The sequence below is a fragment of the Solanum pennellii genome, chromosome 2 (genome assembly GCF_001406875.1).
Source record: "Solanum pennellii chromosome 2, SPENNV200".
Taxonomy (NCBI): Eukaryota; Viridiplantae; Streptophyta; class Magnoliopsida; order Solanales; family Solanaceae; genus Solanum; species Solanum pennellii.
In genome coordinates, this window is record NC_028638.1 from 15,012,986 (window position 1) to 15,032,532 (window position 19,547).

The 19,547-nt window shown below is 29.3% G+C and overlaps 1 long non-coding RNA gene across 1 annotated transcript; it reads left to right on the plus strand.

Moving 5' to 3' along the window:
* Nucleotides 1-15,081: 15,081 nt before the first annotated feature.
* LOC114076094 lies at nt 15,082-17,780 on the plus strand. The gene is made up of 2 exons (XR_003576709.1): nt 15,082-15,182; nt 16,165-17,780. It is a non-coding gene; the product is annotated as an uncharacterized LOC114076094 (long non-coding RNA).
* The last annotated feature ends 1,767 nt before the right edge of the window (nt 17,781-19,547 follow it).

A 19,547-nucleotide genomic window follows, 5' to 3' on the forward strand; every position in this document is an offset into this window, starting at 1 on the left:
TTTTTTAGTAAACAATCTTCTTCACTCATTTGGGTTTTTCTGTTTGATGTCATTGTTTATTAGGTATCAATCGTTTTCTCATTAATTTCCTCCTCTCTTTTTTCATTTCCGTTATTCATCCTTCTCTAATTGTGTTTGCGTAGGTGTGTTTTTTGTGTGGGTGCATTTTTTTCGTAATTTGTGCACTTTCTTTGATTGTAATTATTAATATTCCCTTCATTTCAAAAAAATAATGATCTAGTTTGATTTAGAACGAAGTTTAAGAAAAGAAAAAAGAATGACCTAGTTTGATTTAGAACGGAGTTTAAGAAAAGAAAGAATATTTTTTAATCTTGTGGTTCTAAATTAAAATTATACCAAATGTATTAAAATACCCTTTAATCTTATGGTCTTAAACATGTCACGTGGAAAGTTAAAGTTAAAATATTGACAAAAAACAAAATGGGTCATTATTTTGAAACAGACCAAAAATAGGGTCATTTTTTTTGAAATAGAGGGAGTAATATTTTTGGATTGTTTCTTATTAGATTTTGTACGTGCATATCAGTAATTCCTCTAATTTACTCATATGCATGTTTGAGCTTAAATTTTCAATATGTTAAAATATATGTAATTAGACGTGTCTTTTTATTTTCCTTCTAATAAAGCACAAAAAGATGTATTTTGCAAATTCAATTTAACTGAGGCACCTAACTTCTGATAGAGTAAATGGTACAAGTTAAAAGTCGTTGAGAATGACAAATGTAAAATGTTATGGTGTATTAAAAGTTGTCATGTGTGTATAGTTGTTGAGAATGCAAGATGAAAAACGTGGTTGTTTGCTATAAATTATTCAATGTGAAGTCATCAAATGTGGAAATTGTTATTACTCTAATAAGGTACGAGTCATAAAATATCGATATTGCAATGTAGTTTAAAAACCTTTTTGAGGCATTGAACATCGTCCATATTTATTCTATGTTCAAATATGTTCCAACTTTTCAAATTAAAGGCAGTGCAAACTTGCTAAGTGCTTTTTTGGATTTGCACGTTTTTTCCGAGCCAAAGAAGTAGTACTTTCTCCGTTTCAAAAAGAATATTCGTATTTCTTTTTTAGTTTGTTTAAAAAAGAATCACTCATTTCCTTTTTTTATAACACTTTAACTTTAACTTTCCACGTGGCATATTTAGCATCACAAAATTAAAGGGCATTTTGCTATGTTTGACATAACTTTAATTTAGAACCACAAAATTAAAAAGTCTTCTTTCTTTTTTTGAAATCCGTTCCTAGTCAAACTATGTCAATCTTTTTGAAACGGATGGAATAATATTTATTGGCAATGGCAGCTATATATAGTACCGTTGGACATTGTTGAAACTTTTAGACTGGCAAATTGGATCGGAGAAATGAACAAACTCTACTGGTACTTACCTGATGAATATTATAAGTGCGAACGATCGAGTTAATAGTTTGACGTGAACCGATGTACGTATGTATATCCAAAACATAAATAAGAGTGAAAACAAACAAGATACTCTTAGACTATATATATATCACCAATGTTCTCCATCCCATGCATGGACAAGTTTTAACTCAAAGCTTGTAAGATGGATTTGTGTACACTATTCTATTTCTACTTATTATAGAATTATTATTATTACTTGTTATAAATAAGAAGTTAGGTTAATTAAAGAAAAATAATATATTTTTTTATTATATTATACTGATTGCAGTGTAGAAAATTAATATGTAAAAGGCGGAATGTAACTTCTCCTGGCTAAAAAATTCAAGCAAAGGAAAACAGAAGCAAGCTATACCTAAAAATTAAAAAAGCACGTACGGATACACATTTTATTATTAATGAATACGCAAATATAAAATTACAATAGCTAATGCCAGAAAATAATGAAACTCCTACTTAGTGGACCACACATAACACAATTTTTAATCACAAAAAACACCTCTCACCTCCTAAATAAATTAATTTATTCACTTTATTAAATCCTTTAATATAATCAATATAAATGCTAATTGAGTTAGCCTAGGGAGAATAACACAAAATATCACTTATAATAAAGGGAAACTTACATAAATATACTATAATAAAAAAATATTTACCATTTATAGCAATAATATTTTTATCTCACTTGATCACTTTTAATTCATTTATAATATAAGTTTAATACATATTACAAAGAACAATTTATTATTTACATATAATACAAATTTTAATGATGAATAATACATTTATCACACATTTTAATACACTTATAATACAATGTGACAATTTTTTACCAAACAAAGATGATATATTTCAAAAAATAATTATAATTCATATATATTGCATACATAATTCACTTTTAATACATATTACAGATTTAACAAAGCATTGCTATAAATGGTAATAAACAAAAAGTATTGCTAAAATCAGTAATTATTTTTTAAAATGTATTAATTTATGTAATTTTTCCAATTATATTTATATCCTAATCTAACAAGTCAACAATAAATTCAAGAAAATCTTCTAAAGTGAAAACTAAACAGAAAGATATACAAATCTATTCAAATTTATCAATTCAATATCATGAAGAGATATAAGTTACAAAGTGTATCTAACAAGCATAATAATAATAATAATAATAATAATAATAATAATAATAATAATAATAATAATAAAAAAATAATAATAATAATACATGATGCATATTTAAATTATTTATTTATTTATTTATTTATTTTTGACAATAAGAATCTCTGACAACGTTTTCTTAAGCTTTTGCGAATTCTAAAAATAACTCATAACATCAATCACAAAAATGATATTTCATAATAATAATAATAACACACTATTAAAAGAATTTCATATAATTAGAATTAAACTTTCTTACAAGCATTTCATTAAAATCATATAAGAATTCAAGAATTTAGAGTTACCTCGTATTATTGATTCACCACAAAAATAACTGCTACGATCTACTGATTTCCAAAGTTAATAAACAAGTATTAACTTTAATGAGACACGAATTGGAACCACGAACAAAATTCTAACTCTAACCTAAATTTCAAAAGAATAACTCACTTTTCTTCTCCTTGATTTTTGCACTTGCTTTTTTTTTCTCTCCTCTTTCAATCTCTGTTCTTCTTTTTTTTCTATTCAACTGAACGTGTCTTTATTAAGAATTTTGACTGAGAGTCTGGTGCTAATTAAAAGGAACGTAATAGAGTGGGATTAGGATTTAATTTAAAAATTAGTTGAGAAAATTGGGGTTGAGATAAGGATATAAAATAAATAAATAATAATAATATCAAATTAACAAAACAAAAATAAATGAAAAAAAATTGTGTAAAGTTTAAAAAAAATCGTCCAAAAGAAGTCAAAAAATAAAAAATAAATAGATGAGATGAGATTTTTTAGGAAAATAAGTTAGGAAGTTGGGAATAATTAGGATAAGGTAAAACAAATTTGAAATTTTTAGGACTCCTCTTTTCTTTTTCTATACTTTTTCATAATATTTTCTATATTATATGCAACCAGGGGTTATTGTGTCCTGTGAAGACATGAAAAATAAAATAGGGGTTATTGTGCCCTATATGCAATCCAGGGGTTATTGTGCCCTCTGAAGATATGAAAAATAAAATAGGGGTTATTGTGCCCTATATGCAACCAGGGGTTATCGTGCCCTGTGAAGAAAAAAAATGATACGTGTTATTGTACCCTATATGCAATCAAGGGGTTATTGTGCCCTCTGAAGACATGAAAAATAAAATAGGGGTTATTGTGCCCTATATGCAACCAGGGGTTACTGTGCCCTGTGAAGACATAAAAAATGATAGGGGTTATTGTGCCCTATATGTAATCCAGGGGATATTGTGCCCTCTCAAGACATGAAAAATAAAATAGGGGTTATTGTGCCCTATATGCAACCAGGGGTTATTGTGCCCTGTGAAGACACGAAAACATAGAATAGGGGTTATTGTGCCCTATATGCAACCAGGAGTTATTGTGCCCTCTAAAGACATCAAATAAAATAGGAGTTATTGTACCCTGTATGCAACCAGAGGTTATTGTTCCCTGTGAGGACATGAAGCATAAAATAAGGGTTATTGTGACATATATGCAACCAGGGGTTGTTGTGCCCTGTGAAGACATGAAAAATAGGATAGGGGTTATTGTGCTCTATATGCAACTAGGGGTTATTATGCCCTGTGAAGACATAAAAAATNATATATATATATATATACATTTCTTCTTTTCACTTATATTATTATCATTATTAATATTAGTATTCATCGTTATTTTATTTTATTTTTATTTTTACATTGAACAAACTAAAAATAAAATAAAATGCCCCAGATTCAATTAAAAATTATTTTTATTGTTATTATTATTTTATCATGCATATTATATGAAAAATAAAGATTCAAGAATTTACCATCGTGGCGTTTGTCTCTCGCAAACTATTTACATGATTCTGCCTTATACCTGTTTTAAGTCAAAGAAATGTATTGTTCATTTTTCTAAATTATGGTTGATTCGTGACTTCGAGTATCTTGTAAAGCTTGACTTCTGGATCCACCCCGCTTGGGAGATTCATCCCATTGATGATTGTGCGAATATCTTGAAGATGTTTTAAAAACAGTCCTTATCTTTCCTTGAAACACTTTTCATGGACATTTTAACTCATTACCATTTTGTGCATGTTGTGTGGTTCATTCGTTCCCAAGCAACTCTTTTGCTTTATCTATTTTCACACGGTATCGATTTATGATATTTATTTTCTCGATAGGTTCACAACCCTAGACAATATGATGCATGTCCCCAACATTCAACCTGAAATACCGTAGTGAATTTTGCGGATTTAATTTTATTTTCTCATTTGACACGAGTTGATGCTGAGAAAGAAAAAAAAAAACAAAAACTCAAAGAAACACAAGCACAAATGACACTAATGAAAGGGTTATGAAGGAAAAATTATGTCTTTAGAAATAGTAGATAAATAAGAAAATGTTTAAATGAGTGAAAAGAATTTTATCTGAAAGTACGTGACAACTTTAAAACATGACATGCATTTGGACTGAACGTTTAATCTTTTTCGAGTTGTCTGAATCTCAGGAAACAATGTTGCACCTTTCAGCCTAACCTTGACTTTTATCATGATTGCGCTCATGTCAAGACAAAATGTCATCATTTGATCAGTAGCGCCTTTCATGATTTTTCACCAATAAGACATTCTAATCTTTGTCACTCAACTAACCATCGTCTTATAGTTCCCTTAAGGATTTTCACTCACAAAACTCTCTTCTTTATTTTCTCTCGTAGTTCGCCTACATAATGTCTCAACCTTTAGAGAATTGAAGAACATGATTATCTTTTTATTGAGTGATTAGACCGAACCCCAATGAAGGGCTGCCTACGTATCCTTTTAGGAATCAGGTCAAACGTAGTTCAATAAAAAAATATTTTTCTTTTTTTTTTGATTTATTTTTAGAAATATAATAAAAAACTGGAAAAAAAATTAGTCCATGTTTGATAATGCCTTGACTTTAGTTGGTACCAACAATTAGTATTATGCATATGAACTACATTCAACTACTTTCAAATAAATTTGAGGTCAACTTTGAGTAATTTATATAGTTTCAAATTGTATCTCAAATATGCTTAAGTAATTACAAGATCAATTTATCTTGCCAAAATTAAGGGATAGAATTATTCGTATCCTCATGTTTCAAATGCACTCTCAATATATGAAAGTCCTACTTCACACAACATAATAATTTAGATCGTAGGACATTTTTGAAAGTCACTCACACTCAGAAAGATATCAATGCACGAGATTGAGATACCATATGCTTGACCCTCATGTAAGCATCCACTAAGGTGAGAACATAAAAATGAAGATCAAATAGGACTTGTCAATGGCTTGTAATGTAGTCTTAGGAAAAGGTAATATATTAATTCGAGATAAAATAACTATTTTCTCCTTAAAATTTGCATAATGCTTTCAATATTTTTTTTTTCATTTTTGCATTTGACCTTTATTTTCTTGTAAAATCTTTTTCATTTTTTTGATTTTCTCTCCTTTTTGTTGGAGATTTTTTTCATTTTTCATCCTATCTTTTTTTTGGACATATTTGATCTTTTTCACTTTCTTACCCAACTTATGTCTTTGATGTTATGTAGATATTTCATAGTGCGGTCAAGGAGGTGAGATAAAGGGATTAGTGCATTTATACACTAAGGTATATGCTAAGATGTGATTATTCAAATAAAAAGCTTTCAGGGTCGAAATGGAAGTTCTGTGGATAACATGTCATTCGGTAGGCTTGAAAGGCACAATCAATTCAAAGAAAACCTATAATCCTTTCTCAAATTAAATATTGCTCAAAATTTCGTCTCAACCAACATTCGGGCCAAGTTATAGATCAGCAAAATCATGTCTTTGAATTTTACGTCTAAAGCTCACCGCACAATGCATTTGAAACAACGAGGTCAATTTTATTTTATCCATAACTTTAAATAAGATAATTTCTCAAGTATGACATAAATATATTGAGAAATGTCAATAGAAGTCTATAGGTCACAACAAAGTTGATCTGTCTTACCAAATAGTTTAACACTTTATTTTTTTCTTATGCATAATCCTAAGCATGTTGTTACCAACCAAGTAAAAAAAAATCTATATTTTTTTGCCCCAGTTTATGTGATTAGGATTTTTAGATATTTTCTTGATTGGACCGAATCTTACAATAAGGTTGCCTACGTATCTTGTTAAAACAAGAATCAGGTCTAACGTAGTTCCAAAATATAAGTAAAAATATGTTTTCTTAAGGACAAATTCCCTTTTTAATATATACACATATTATTTCATTTTTTAATTTTTAAATAATAATTAAGGTATTTTTTGAATTTTGTAATTTTGAAATAAGGATCACCGAACCCAAGGAAGGTTGCCTACATATCTCATCAAGGTGAGAATCAGGTGTGCGTAGTTCGTTCAGATTGAACACTTCAATAATTTTTGTTAGAAATTTGTTGACAAATTCAACTCTTTTCGTCGTCTAAAGTGATATGAGAAAACTTTTACAATTTCTTTTTGTGAACTTCACATTGAAAAAGAAAAACTTTTTTTCTATTGTTGTGATTTTAATTTAAAATGGTAAACTGAGTTAGCTATCCTAGATAGATCCGATCATATGTAGAGTATTTCATTAAATCATATGTAAATGATTCAAATAATGAAGTCTACTAGGAACAATCATATTTGGTTTCAATTATCAAGCTTAAACTCGTGGTTTTAAGTATCTAGCTGGCTTTAACACGAGCAGACAACTCGAGTTAGGGAGTAGCAACGTACCGGTAGCAACGCTATCCGACTTTGTTCATGGGTACTCCCTATTCTAAATATGTGTGACTAAAAATCCTTCACCATGGACCGAAGATCCAATGGCTATCTTGATAGAAGCGGGGTGCGCAGTCGCAATTCCCATATTATTATTATAGAAGACTCAGAATCGTTCGTGAGAGAAGACATTTATAATCCAATTCAAATATTATCAAAACATTAAATAAATAAACAATTAGCATATTCAGTTAAATAAATACAATATCCAAAAGCGTAAATATATAAATCATAGTCATACATAAATCAATATTTAAAGCTCGAATTCTAGTTAGTGATCCCCAGCGGAGTCGCCATCTGTCACGCCCCTTTTTTTTCAAACATTTATTTTTATTTATTGTTTTGAAAGATTAGTGTGTTTCCAATTAAAGTGACGTTTTGAAAAGGGATTACTTTATTATTCAAAGTCGCCACTTGGAATTGAGTTTTGGTGTTCCAAGTCACCTTATTTAAATCCCTAATCAAAAGGAAATTTGACTCTATTTTATTGGTCTGCGAACTAGAAATTCGGGTAAGGAATTTTGTTGACCGAGGGGAAGGTCGTTTTATTGACTTTAGTATGACTTAACTTAATTTTTTGACATTATATTATTTAATTAATAATAAAATTANATATATTCACAAGATGTTCAAAGTTTTGTTCAAAGTGTGGGGTATTTAGTCAAAGTCCAAGATCCTATTCCTAAAAGAATAAAAATAGGATCTATGACTGTGGACTGTAAAATTAGACTTGAGTAGTCTAGAGAAGGGTCTTGTATTCCAAACATACTTAGAACAAAACTTTGAACAACTTTGTGAGAAAACAAAGTTTAAGAACATTTTCACAACTAGAAAATTAAACTAGTAGCGAAACTAGAATCAGAAACAAATTAAAAAAAAAATATACGAAATATTTTTCTTAAAGAAGAATTGTTTTTAATATGTGTCTAAAGAATCTTACTGATTCCAACAAATTTTGTAGAAACACGAAGTTACCAAGTTTAATGAACCAGTGAAGAACAAAAGAATAGAAGAACTGAAATTAATTCACAAATCTAAAGTTTGTAAAACACGTACCAGAATCTGGAAAAATTTTAATAGGAAAAAGATCAAGTCCACTGAATTCACAGTGTCCCCTTAAGGAAATTATTCCCCTCTAGTATCCGAGGTTTGATTTGGAATATGACCTCCCAAGGTAAAATGATCTCAATCACCAGAGTATAGATACCAAAAACTCCGGTGTCAGCGAACCACTCAACGGCAGTAAAGTACACTTAGAATACTAGATTTAGTAGTTAAAGAAGAAGTCCATAAATTCTATTTAAAATGAGAGGAAATCCCTCAATTTATAGAAAACAAAGGATAGTGTGAAAAGGTTCTTATTGTGCCTTACCGGAAAAGTCACAAATCTTTGGAAAAGTCACAATCTTTCAGAAAGGTCGTCACCTTTCATAAAAGTCACAACTTTCCATAAAAGTCACAACTTTCCATAAAAGTCACAACTTTTCATAAAAGTTGCAACATTTCATAAAAGTCGCAACTCTTCATTTCTCATTCACACTTTTTTTAAAATCCAACAAGGGCTGCCTCACACGAGCAGATCATAAGACCAGTTTCTGCGGATTCATTTTTCTAGAGTAGAAACCGAAGATGCTGGAGGGAACCTGTCATGACATCACCTTCATCTTCCTTGTCCGCTCATCAATCGTGAGAAAATGTTAATACATCATATGCCAACAAAAGCTATTGCATTCAGAATGTTTGCATCGGGTTTATGTCATAATAATGTGCACATAGGCGCAGCTAGAAAAATTTGTCGAGAAAACATGTTGAAAAGCTTCATTCTTTACAACAAAATGCTCACCCATCAAACATGATAAAATAAGTCCAAAATTCACTTGTGTTTCAGAAAAACATTTTCATGGAAAACATTCTCCTTAGAGACACATTGTATTATTTCTCAAGACAATAAAATATTGTTGGACAAAAATATAAAAAATACTTAACAGATACTTGTATAACATATTAAACATGCCAACATTGCCGGGAGAAGGAAGGTAAGAGATTGAATGTAAGAGATTTAGTACAATTTATAGTGTGAGTTGACTGACCTCTTTTCATGGTGCCAACAAATTCCATGAAGGTCGAAACCTCTGTCAAATATTGTCACACTTGAATCATCTACGGTATAATTTCATTGTTACAAAATAAAATTTTTGAACATTAACTCCAAATAAAATGAGTCGGACGTATCATCAAACATGTTGGATGAATATTTCACTTCAATGATTGTTAGTCATAATCAAATAATTAAGAAAAATAAAGGGCCAGAACTGGATAAAAAAATATATAGAGCGCAATAAGAAAAGATAGTTGGAAGGGAAAAACTTGACGAAAGTTGAAATTTAAAGCCGAATTTTATACCTAACAACGCTGTAGATGGATGGATGGACTGCTGCTTAAATCCATATCTTCATCATCTCACAAACATACAAAACTTTGTCAACTATCTGCAAAATTTGAAAACCTGCAAAGAGAATGAAAAATATGAAAAGAAGATCTCAACACGCAAGAGAAGAAATAAACAATTCTTGTTCTAGAAGTCGACACAATTATGAACGAGAGTCATAATATGAACTTGCTAGAAAATCTATCGAATTCTAAAACAGAGTACTATCTGGCAAGTATAAATAAGGAAAAACAACCCTTGATTTAGAAATTTGATAGCAACTGTCCATTGTTGAAGGAAAGAAATCAGAGAGAAAAGGATAATTGAAAAAGAGAAGATACATTGACAAATCCAAAAAAAAAAAAATACTCTAAGCCACACATCGGTGAAGGTAAACATCGTGGAACAACTGATAGACAAGAATTTTATTGAAGAATAAAAAAAAAGAATGAGAAGGCGGTGAGTGGTGACTAATCAAAGGCTACACGTAGCATAAGAATCCACTATTAAAAGTCTAAAATATCCTCAATCTAATTAATCCCTTTGTTTTATCTAGGAGTAAGAAATTCACTTCATATTTTTTGGATAATGGGTTTGATTTGTGTCTTTGTTTTATTTTTTTCAAAATCATCTTTAACCGAAAAATAAAGAAAATTGTGTGTGTTCCTACGGATTATACTCCTTAAAAGTTTACATCTTTTCTCATTAAGAATTTTGGTTAGTCTTCAAAACTTTTTTTTTCTTTTCAAAATTGCCAATAATTTGAGATAAAGTTATGAATTTTTTTTTTGCCTCTATGGTATTTTATCTATGTTATTTTATCTTTTAAATATTTTTATCCTTTTAATTTTAATATATTTTCATTAAAAAAAGGAAAAAAGATCATTACTTCAAATAAAAAAGATTGTTATGAAATTATATAAATTTAGAAGAAGAAGAAAGTATGGAGAAGAGAAAAGACTTCTTATTTCACTTGAAGTATATTTAGGATTCATAGATCTTTCACAAATCTTATTTACAATTAAGGAAAACCCTTTATTTATAGGGAAAACCTTACTTGGTCCCTAAGTAGGATTCCTAACCATATCCTAAAAGGACTCCACATAATTAGACATTCACTATAATACAAATTGTTTATAACACTCCCCCTTAAATGTCAGTAGATTATGTGCCTCGTTAAAACCTTACTAGATAAAATCCAGTGGGAAAAAATCTAGTGAAGGAAAAAAAGTACACATATATAATAATACGCATTATGGATGCCTCATTAAAAACCTTACAAGGAAAACCCAGTGGGACAAAACCTTGTGAGGAAAAAAGAGTACATCGCGTATTAACTCCTCCTTATGGCAACATCAATTCAGAGACTAGAATCTTCGTTTTCCAAGCTTGTGTACCATCTTTTTGAAAGTTGTAGTTCGTAGAGACATGGTGAATAAATCAACTCTAGTATTACTTGAACAGACCTCTTACATGTTGATATCACTATTCTTGGGAGCTTATGAGTGTAGAAAAACCTTGAAGAAATATGTTTTCTTCTATCTGCTTTTATAAATCTCCCCTTTAGGGTCAAAGATTTCTGTAAGTTCCTTACTTCAACTTCTTTAAGCAAATAATCTATTGCCAAGAGTTTCAATTCTAGTCATCAACTTGCATAATAATACTTGTATATGCTCTATCCATTTTGAATCTATTTAATTCTTATGAGGATGATAAACAAGTTTTTCAAAAACTTGTATATGCTTTAGATTTCGAACTCATTCGATATTTTCATATCAATTTTGTCAAGTAACAACATTTAATATTAGATGTATGACATCTTTTAGTGCCTAGATTGCAAGTCAAATAAGCTTTACGCTTACCAAGATGCATCATTCCACTTTTCACTTGATAATTATTTCTACACAAGCATGCTTTAATAGATGTAGAATTCATATTCTCATAATCTTTTACAATATTGCGCGTTATTGTATCAAAGATATCGTCAACGATATACCATTTTGTATCGATTCACAATACGACTAAACTTATTGAGATCTCATCACTTCATTATTGTTAGGTAGCTACACCTCTCATGAGGTTTTCATAAAGTGTTATGTCGTAGGCTCTCCAAGAGTGCATTGTCTCCTTATTATGATCATTTTGATTCTTTGATCCTCCCCCTTTTTCAAGGATTATTTTATTTAGAATTGATTAGTCCATCACGCTTCATGCATGTCATAGACTTTATCCTTAAGGGACATTCAATAGATATATTTACAACTCTTGTGTTGCTTCTAGTCTCCCTTATGTTAGACAAACTAACATATATCTCAATCTTTTGGAGAATCTATTTTTGTGCATCATTGTATATTCGTTGATTATATACTACATACCAAAATAATCAGATGAAAAATATTTGGTCCATGACCATAAATCAACAGAAAGAAAATCTTATCATAATTTGTTGGTTTGATGCATACAATTACTTTTGTATGCGATATCGTATTTCATACCAACATATGAAGCTTTATTTTCATAAACAATGATTTTACTATTTGAGACATTTAGTGTCACATCATCTTGAGTATTTATCAATATTATCAAGATAAATTGTCTTGATTACACATTCTGAAATTGTGCTCTTAACTCAATTCTTTTTGCACAAACAATTTTGTGAATGTCAAACTACATGTTGACAACAAAATACATGTGATTGTCTTATAGATGTATCCTTTTATCATATCACATGATAGGTAAACGGACCCATATTCACCTTTTATACTTTTCAGAATTTAGAGATTTAATCTCAACATTAGTTGATCCAATCAACTTGTCATGAGAACAAACAACAAAATAATTTTTGAAGAATCTTGTAGTTTTTCAATGTATGTCCATTACTCAGTATGGATATCTTTGGGATGACCAAATTATTCATGCCAACTAATAAAATTATTAGTACTCGTAAACTCCAAGTTTACTACGTCATGTGCCTTTTGCTTTAGTAAATTTCTGATTTACTATTATATGAGTAAATTTCAATTTTATTAATCCAAGAGTGATTTTCAGATTTATTTCTTTTCAATTACTTCACCCTTTAGGTGAGTCATGATCCCATCATTGAATGAACTAATCTGAAGAAAATTGTGCATCTGACATATTATTTGTGCCAACATTTTTGCAAACATCAAGTTGCAAGATAATAATAGGCACACATGAAACCATAGAAAAGAAACATTTATTAGGACCATTAAATGTCTAAACAATCCACTAGGTGGATGACTAGGTCCACAAATATTTGTATATGTTCCTAGAACGCAGAGAATTCAATCTCAACTTTCGTTTATGATGGTCTCACAATTAGCTTGCCTTGCTAACAATCATTACAAGAAAACTCACCATTTAAAAGAATTTTTAGGTTCTTCCATGAAAGTCCATTTTAATTTTTCATAATTCGTCTAAACATTATAGACTAACGATGTCCCAGACAATCGTGTCAAACTAAGAAAGTATTGAAATTAGTAAACTTCTTATTTACCATAGAAGTGCCTCAATTGCATTTATTCTTGTCCAATACAAGCCCGAAGATAAAACGTAAGACTTTTCTATAATACATGTCTTCTTAGAGACATTCTTGGTGATACCACATCATTGACCAAGGTCGCAATCTTTCTCATGACTAGCATGGTGGCTTACACTTCATTCCCTTTAGAGAATGGATCCATATTTTAGCATTTATCAGAAGTTCTCATTCTTCATGAATGGAACACAAACATGTGAGCTTATCAAATTTTTATGATAAATTTTAGTACCTCATTCCATATTTATGTGCATTATTCAATCACTTGTCTTCTTTCAGACATATTATGCACTACAACCACATTCACTTTAGGGAATAGATCTGCTTCAACGAGATATATTTCATGACTAATTTTATCAAAAACTCATTATTTCCCTTAGTCATCATAATATCATCAATATGGTGCATTGAGACTCAAAACCCAACGTCTTATGCCATAAATCAATGAGGGGCTTGAATCCAACATCTTTCATCACAAAGCATCAAGACTTCTGATGTCTTACCCTCTTGGTGCGATTGGACGTAAATCCATCGTCTTATTCTTTTGGTGCGATATAACTTAAATTCATTGTCTTACCCACAATGAGGCTCAACCGCAAGTTTTTGAAGATAATTACAATTTTATCACTTTTGATGATCATTAATATGATTATATATTATAATTACACATAAAATTGAGACTAAAGATTTATTATAATCAACACTAGCAGTTAATAGATATAGTTTAATACATCACGTACCTCATGTAGAGATTGAAACATATCTTTCACTAAATTGTGCTTATTTAATTATTAAAATAAATTAAGGAATTCTCTTCCCAACCGGTTTAAATTAAACGTATAGAAAGTCGACAAGTCTCTTTAAATACTTACTTTAGATGGTACCTCCAGATTTGTTATATAAATAATTATAACATAAAGATAAATCATACCTTGAATATATAAGAACCTTATTTCAACCTTTTTGCATAATGCAAGATCTCTTTTGCACTTTTCTCGTCTTCTATCACAATTCTTTAAGAATAGAACAATCGTGCTGATAACGTGTTATGAAATTATATAAATTGAGAAGAAGAAGAAAGTAGGGAGAAGAGAAAAGACTTCTTATTTCTCTTGAAGTATATTTAGGATTCATAGATCTTTTACAAATCTTATTTACAATTAAGGAAAACCCTTTATTTATAGGGAAAACCTTACTTGGTCCCCAAGTAGGATTCTTAACCATATCCTAAAAGGACTCCACATAATTAGACATTCACTATAATACAAATTGCTTATAACAGATATTATAATTTTTTTTAATTTTCTGGACAAATTTCTGGCTATTTAGTGTCATCCAAAAATTATATGTTTTCTTTGACATATACGAATATAAATAGAATATTAACAAGCTTATTTGAGATCAAATTTTGAATCGAAAGCTTTCACTATCTAAATCTTTGGTGAGTGAATACCGAAAAAAAAAATCCTACCGTTGATAATGAAACGTATATCTCTGTTACCCATAATCTCCCTTATTTAGAAAAGGGAGTTTGAGTGGACGAACAATGCATTATTTAATTGTACAAGATGTTGGGTAAATTGTACTGCATATTTGGCATTTATTTTTATTGAGGTGAGACACGTGTACTAACACTTTTTTTGGGCCAAACCACGTGTCAGTCTCATTTACCTACAATATTATACAGAGGTATAACTTTTCAGATTCATTTGGGTAGATTTTTCATTTCTCCCTGATTCTTTCTCTATGATGTTTGCTCTGATAGTTCTTTCGACTTTCAATTCTTTGAGATTCAGTAACTAAAATTTAGTATGTGTAAGTTTCTCTCTCTTTTGGATATAATTTTTACCTGAGATTTCTACATACATGTTACTAATTAAGAACTTGATTTGCACATGAATTGAGTTTCTTTTTTTGTTTTTGTTTTGATAAATTTATTTTTTATAGTCAACTAATTTACTGCAAAAATTAGACCGTCTCGCAAAATTTAAGATATCAACAATGCCCGTGTCTTAAATTTTTAAGCGGATTGTGCATCTAAATTGTTTGATAATATGCCTCATTGTCAAAAAAAAAAAGGATTGCCAGAAAGTTTCACTAGAAGCTGATTTGGTTGTATTATATTAATTTGATTTTGTATGGTCTGGGGAGGATTGAGTGGACATAGACTTTAATCCTACCTCATTGAAATAGGGAGGCTACTTCGGAAAGACCAGTACCTCAAGTGACACATTTTAAAGTTAAAATAAAATGCTTAATCATAGTTAGATATTTAGTGATGAAAATTCCATGTTGAGTCTTTAACATGTCATTTGATTGTGAATAAGCTCAACATTATCCCTTACTAGAATTTATGTTTGGGTATTTTCCACTTCCTATTGATTTAAGTCTCAAAATATTAAAATTTATTTGAAAAAAAATATGCAATACTTAAAAGATACTAGCATATTTTGATTGAAAATAAAAGAAAAAGACAGCAATAATGAGTAAACAACGCAACTCATGTATTGCACTTTACTTGAAGTCCCATGATTTGTTTCTTCTTGGACATGTGTCTACCTTTTTTCTTCTTATTTTCAAGTATCATTTTTGTTTGCTCTGTTCTCTTCAATTCTTTTGAGTTCTATAATAATTAAAAGTGATCACAATTCGGTATGTGGACCTTAGATTCCTAAACTTTTTAATATAGATTATAGCTTAAGATTTCTAAGTGAATTGTGGACATATAGTATTTGGTGTTATGTCTGAGTCATTTTATATGGAGTACTTGATTGTTTCTTTCCTTCTTGTGTTGCAGCGAGGAAATTGGTTCATCATATTGGCTGTTATGGCCTTCCATACGTTAAAGGTATGAATGTAATTGAATTTTCGACAGGTAAAGTATCTTTTTTCTTTCTTTGTAATTTCAGTGGATTTGTCCCTGCTATTGTTCTTGCTCTCAAGTTTCAAGGGTGTTTGCATTTTTGTTGCTGCGTGTTGAAGCTGTAGATATTTAAATGTCATTGGAAATGATAACGACAAAGGAATAGGTGATGATACTAATTTTATTTTTGTATTTTTTTCCGACACATCTCCAATTTTTTTATCCTTTGAATGTATATACTTATTCTTTGTGTTGCACATATTATCTTTGTCTAATGAATTATCTGTATGCTCGGAACAAATATTGCGTGATAACATTTTAAATTAGGTTTTTTTAATAGTAATGTCACTCTTCCTCAATACTATAAAAACTAAAGAAAATCAAGTGATACTTCTAATAAAGTGGAACAATGTCACATTGGAGAAGAAAATAGTAGGTTTAGAAATAAAGAGAATAAGAATAAAAAATGGTAATTTACTCATAAAGTGGTTATGGAGATATATTGTAAAAAAAGAGACACTTTAGAGAAGGGTGATTATAAAAGTATGAAGTAAAAAAAGATGAATGGTGCATAAATAAGTTATGGAGCAATTTGAAAATGATGTATGGAAAGCATATAAGAAGAATGTGGATCTTTTTGAACTAATGTATGCTCTGTTTCAGATGATGAAAGCAAAATAGTATTTTGGCACGACAACTGATGAGGTCACCTACTTTTATTTTGAGGTCTTACGGATTTAATTCCTTAATGATTAGAAAACTTTTGATATACGTGAAAATTAATACTTTTGGATGCTTGCTCGCTTTTATAATTATAACTCGACTTAGCTAATGGCAGAAAGCAACCAAGGTTTAGAGACAAAACAACAAGCAGACTATGGGAAGGGTTGATTTCAGATTCTCTTAATTTTCAAGTCCTTTAGGTACAATTTCATAGTGCGTAAATAAAATATAAAGAAAAAGGGCAACTGCGACATTTTATTGTTGTTAGCATTGGTATCTAAATACATGTGAATCTGAGAAGAAAATGTCGACTGTGCGAGGATTATGAGATAAAAGCACATTCTTATGTTTCTTAAAGTTAAAATCAAAAAACAATTGCTGATTTACACGTTTCAAGATGAAGCAAACTCAAAGCCCCGTTCCTATTCTTACTGTTGATAAATGTCTATTATAGTGTGTAACATCATAACCATGAAAAATAAGAGAAATGCAGTATATTGTTCATTTATGCTATTCTTACATCTAGATTGGAAAAAAAAAACTATGCTACTTCTATCTCACTGTACTTTTCATTTAATATGAGCTAGAAGGAGATGATCTACGTGGAATTAGCAGACAACCAATTGAGTTCAATAATCAAGTTAGCTATGTCTAAGATTTGAGAATTAAATGAGCAATTTTGTTAGTCGTTATTGGTGTTATATTATTTTTCATGTATGGAAGCCTAATTGTCTCAAGAATAACACCAGTGTATATAGTTATGTTGTTATAGGTCCAGACAAACAATTATTTCCTTAATTGAGGATTGGAGTAAATATTTTGGCTAATTGTTACAATTTAAATTTGATTTATCATTTTTAGCCCTGTAGTTGAATTCACCTTTACAAAGCGCGGTAGCTAATGTGGTGATATTTCATTGACTGTACTTTATTTGCTCTATTGTGGCATCTATCACTGATCAACTTTTGTACAAAATCAACTTTTTCTTGCGTCAATCATATCAACATATGCAATTTAAGCTTAATTTATTTTCCTACTTTTGAACAATTTTTTTTTAATTATTGTTTGCTGCTATCTTTTATCATCAAATAATTATGCACAAAAACCACAACTTAAAATATAAAAATATAAAATATTGGGCCCATGCTAGCACGGGCCGTTCCAATCTAGTTTGTTTAGAAGGAAGGGTAAGGAGAAAATTTTATATTTATACAATTGGATAAATTTGATGTTTTTTTTTATCTTTGTACTTAATTTTTAGTCCTTAAAATTTTGAAAATTCATATTTTTTAAGATGTGGTGTTCTTCATTTCAGTGTTGGAACTGAAAGGTGATATTGATAAAATATTGGTGTTGTTGTGTTATAAAATTATTAATTGGATAAATATATATTAATACAATAATTAACAGATGGTATATTATATGACATAAGCTATGGTTTGAAGTTTGTGTTCAACCTACCAGTTTAGCAAAAGTATTATATGATATTTTAATCTAACAAAAGACCTTAATATGTATCATTTTATACAAAAATCCGTTAATATTTTTAGAAAGGCACAAACCTGTATCGAAAGTTAATTTTATACCATAATTAAAATCAATGTTTCGACAATAATACCTTTCAATTTCAACACTATAAGGAACTGATTTTGAAAATAATACACATTTTTTAATTGCTATTTTTTGGGTCAGTGTGCTAATATTGTGGGACGGAAAAAACTTACTTGTGGGACTCATAATTTAATACAGTTTTTTTGATATTCTCAATACCAATCATATTTTAATATCATTATTTTTGAAAGACCCTTCTTTTGAGGATGTATGTTTCTTTCTTTCTTTCTTTTTGGTTGATTTTTTGAATTTGTGTTAATTTTTTACGAGAGAATTTACTGTCCAATTAATAGGAATCCTATCACTAGCCACTTTTCTTATTTGATACAATTATTCTTGCAATTTCTCACTCTCTCTCCAATTCCGTTTCAATTCTTTTGTTAAAGAATTACTTCCTCTTCCTTCGTCCTTAATTATTTATTTATTTTTTTAGTTGTCTTTAATTATTTATCTTTTTTAATAAATAAAAAGAATAAAATAAATTTACCTATTATGACCCTCAATTAATTACTTTGAAATAGGTACAATTTTTTTTCAAAATCTTAAATTTTCAATCCATCTAGTCATAATTAATAGGAATAAAATAGTAAAATAACTAAGTCAATAATTGGTTCTTAATAGGTGTATCAATTCAAAAATGGATAAGTAATTGGAGATAATGGCAATACCAATTTATGTTTCATCATATGAAGTATCAATATAAAAAAAATCATAAAAAAAATGTTTGTATAACATAATAATTATTTCTGCAGACTAATTTATATATCGATCATATTATCCTTTTAGTTACTATTGTAAAAAAGAAAAAATATTATATTATGGTATAATAATCTGATTAAACTAATTTTTAAAAGGAAAAAATTCACACATTAATTATATCGTACATGAATGATGTGCATATACTAACGCCAAGATATTTATCAACCAAAAAATAAAAGAAGCTAAATATCTAAACATATTACATATATATATATATATATATA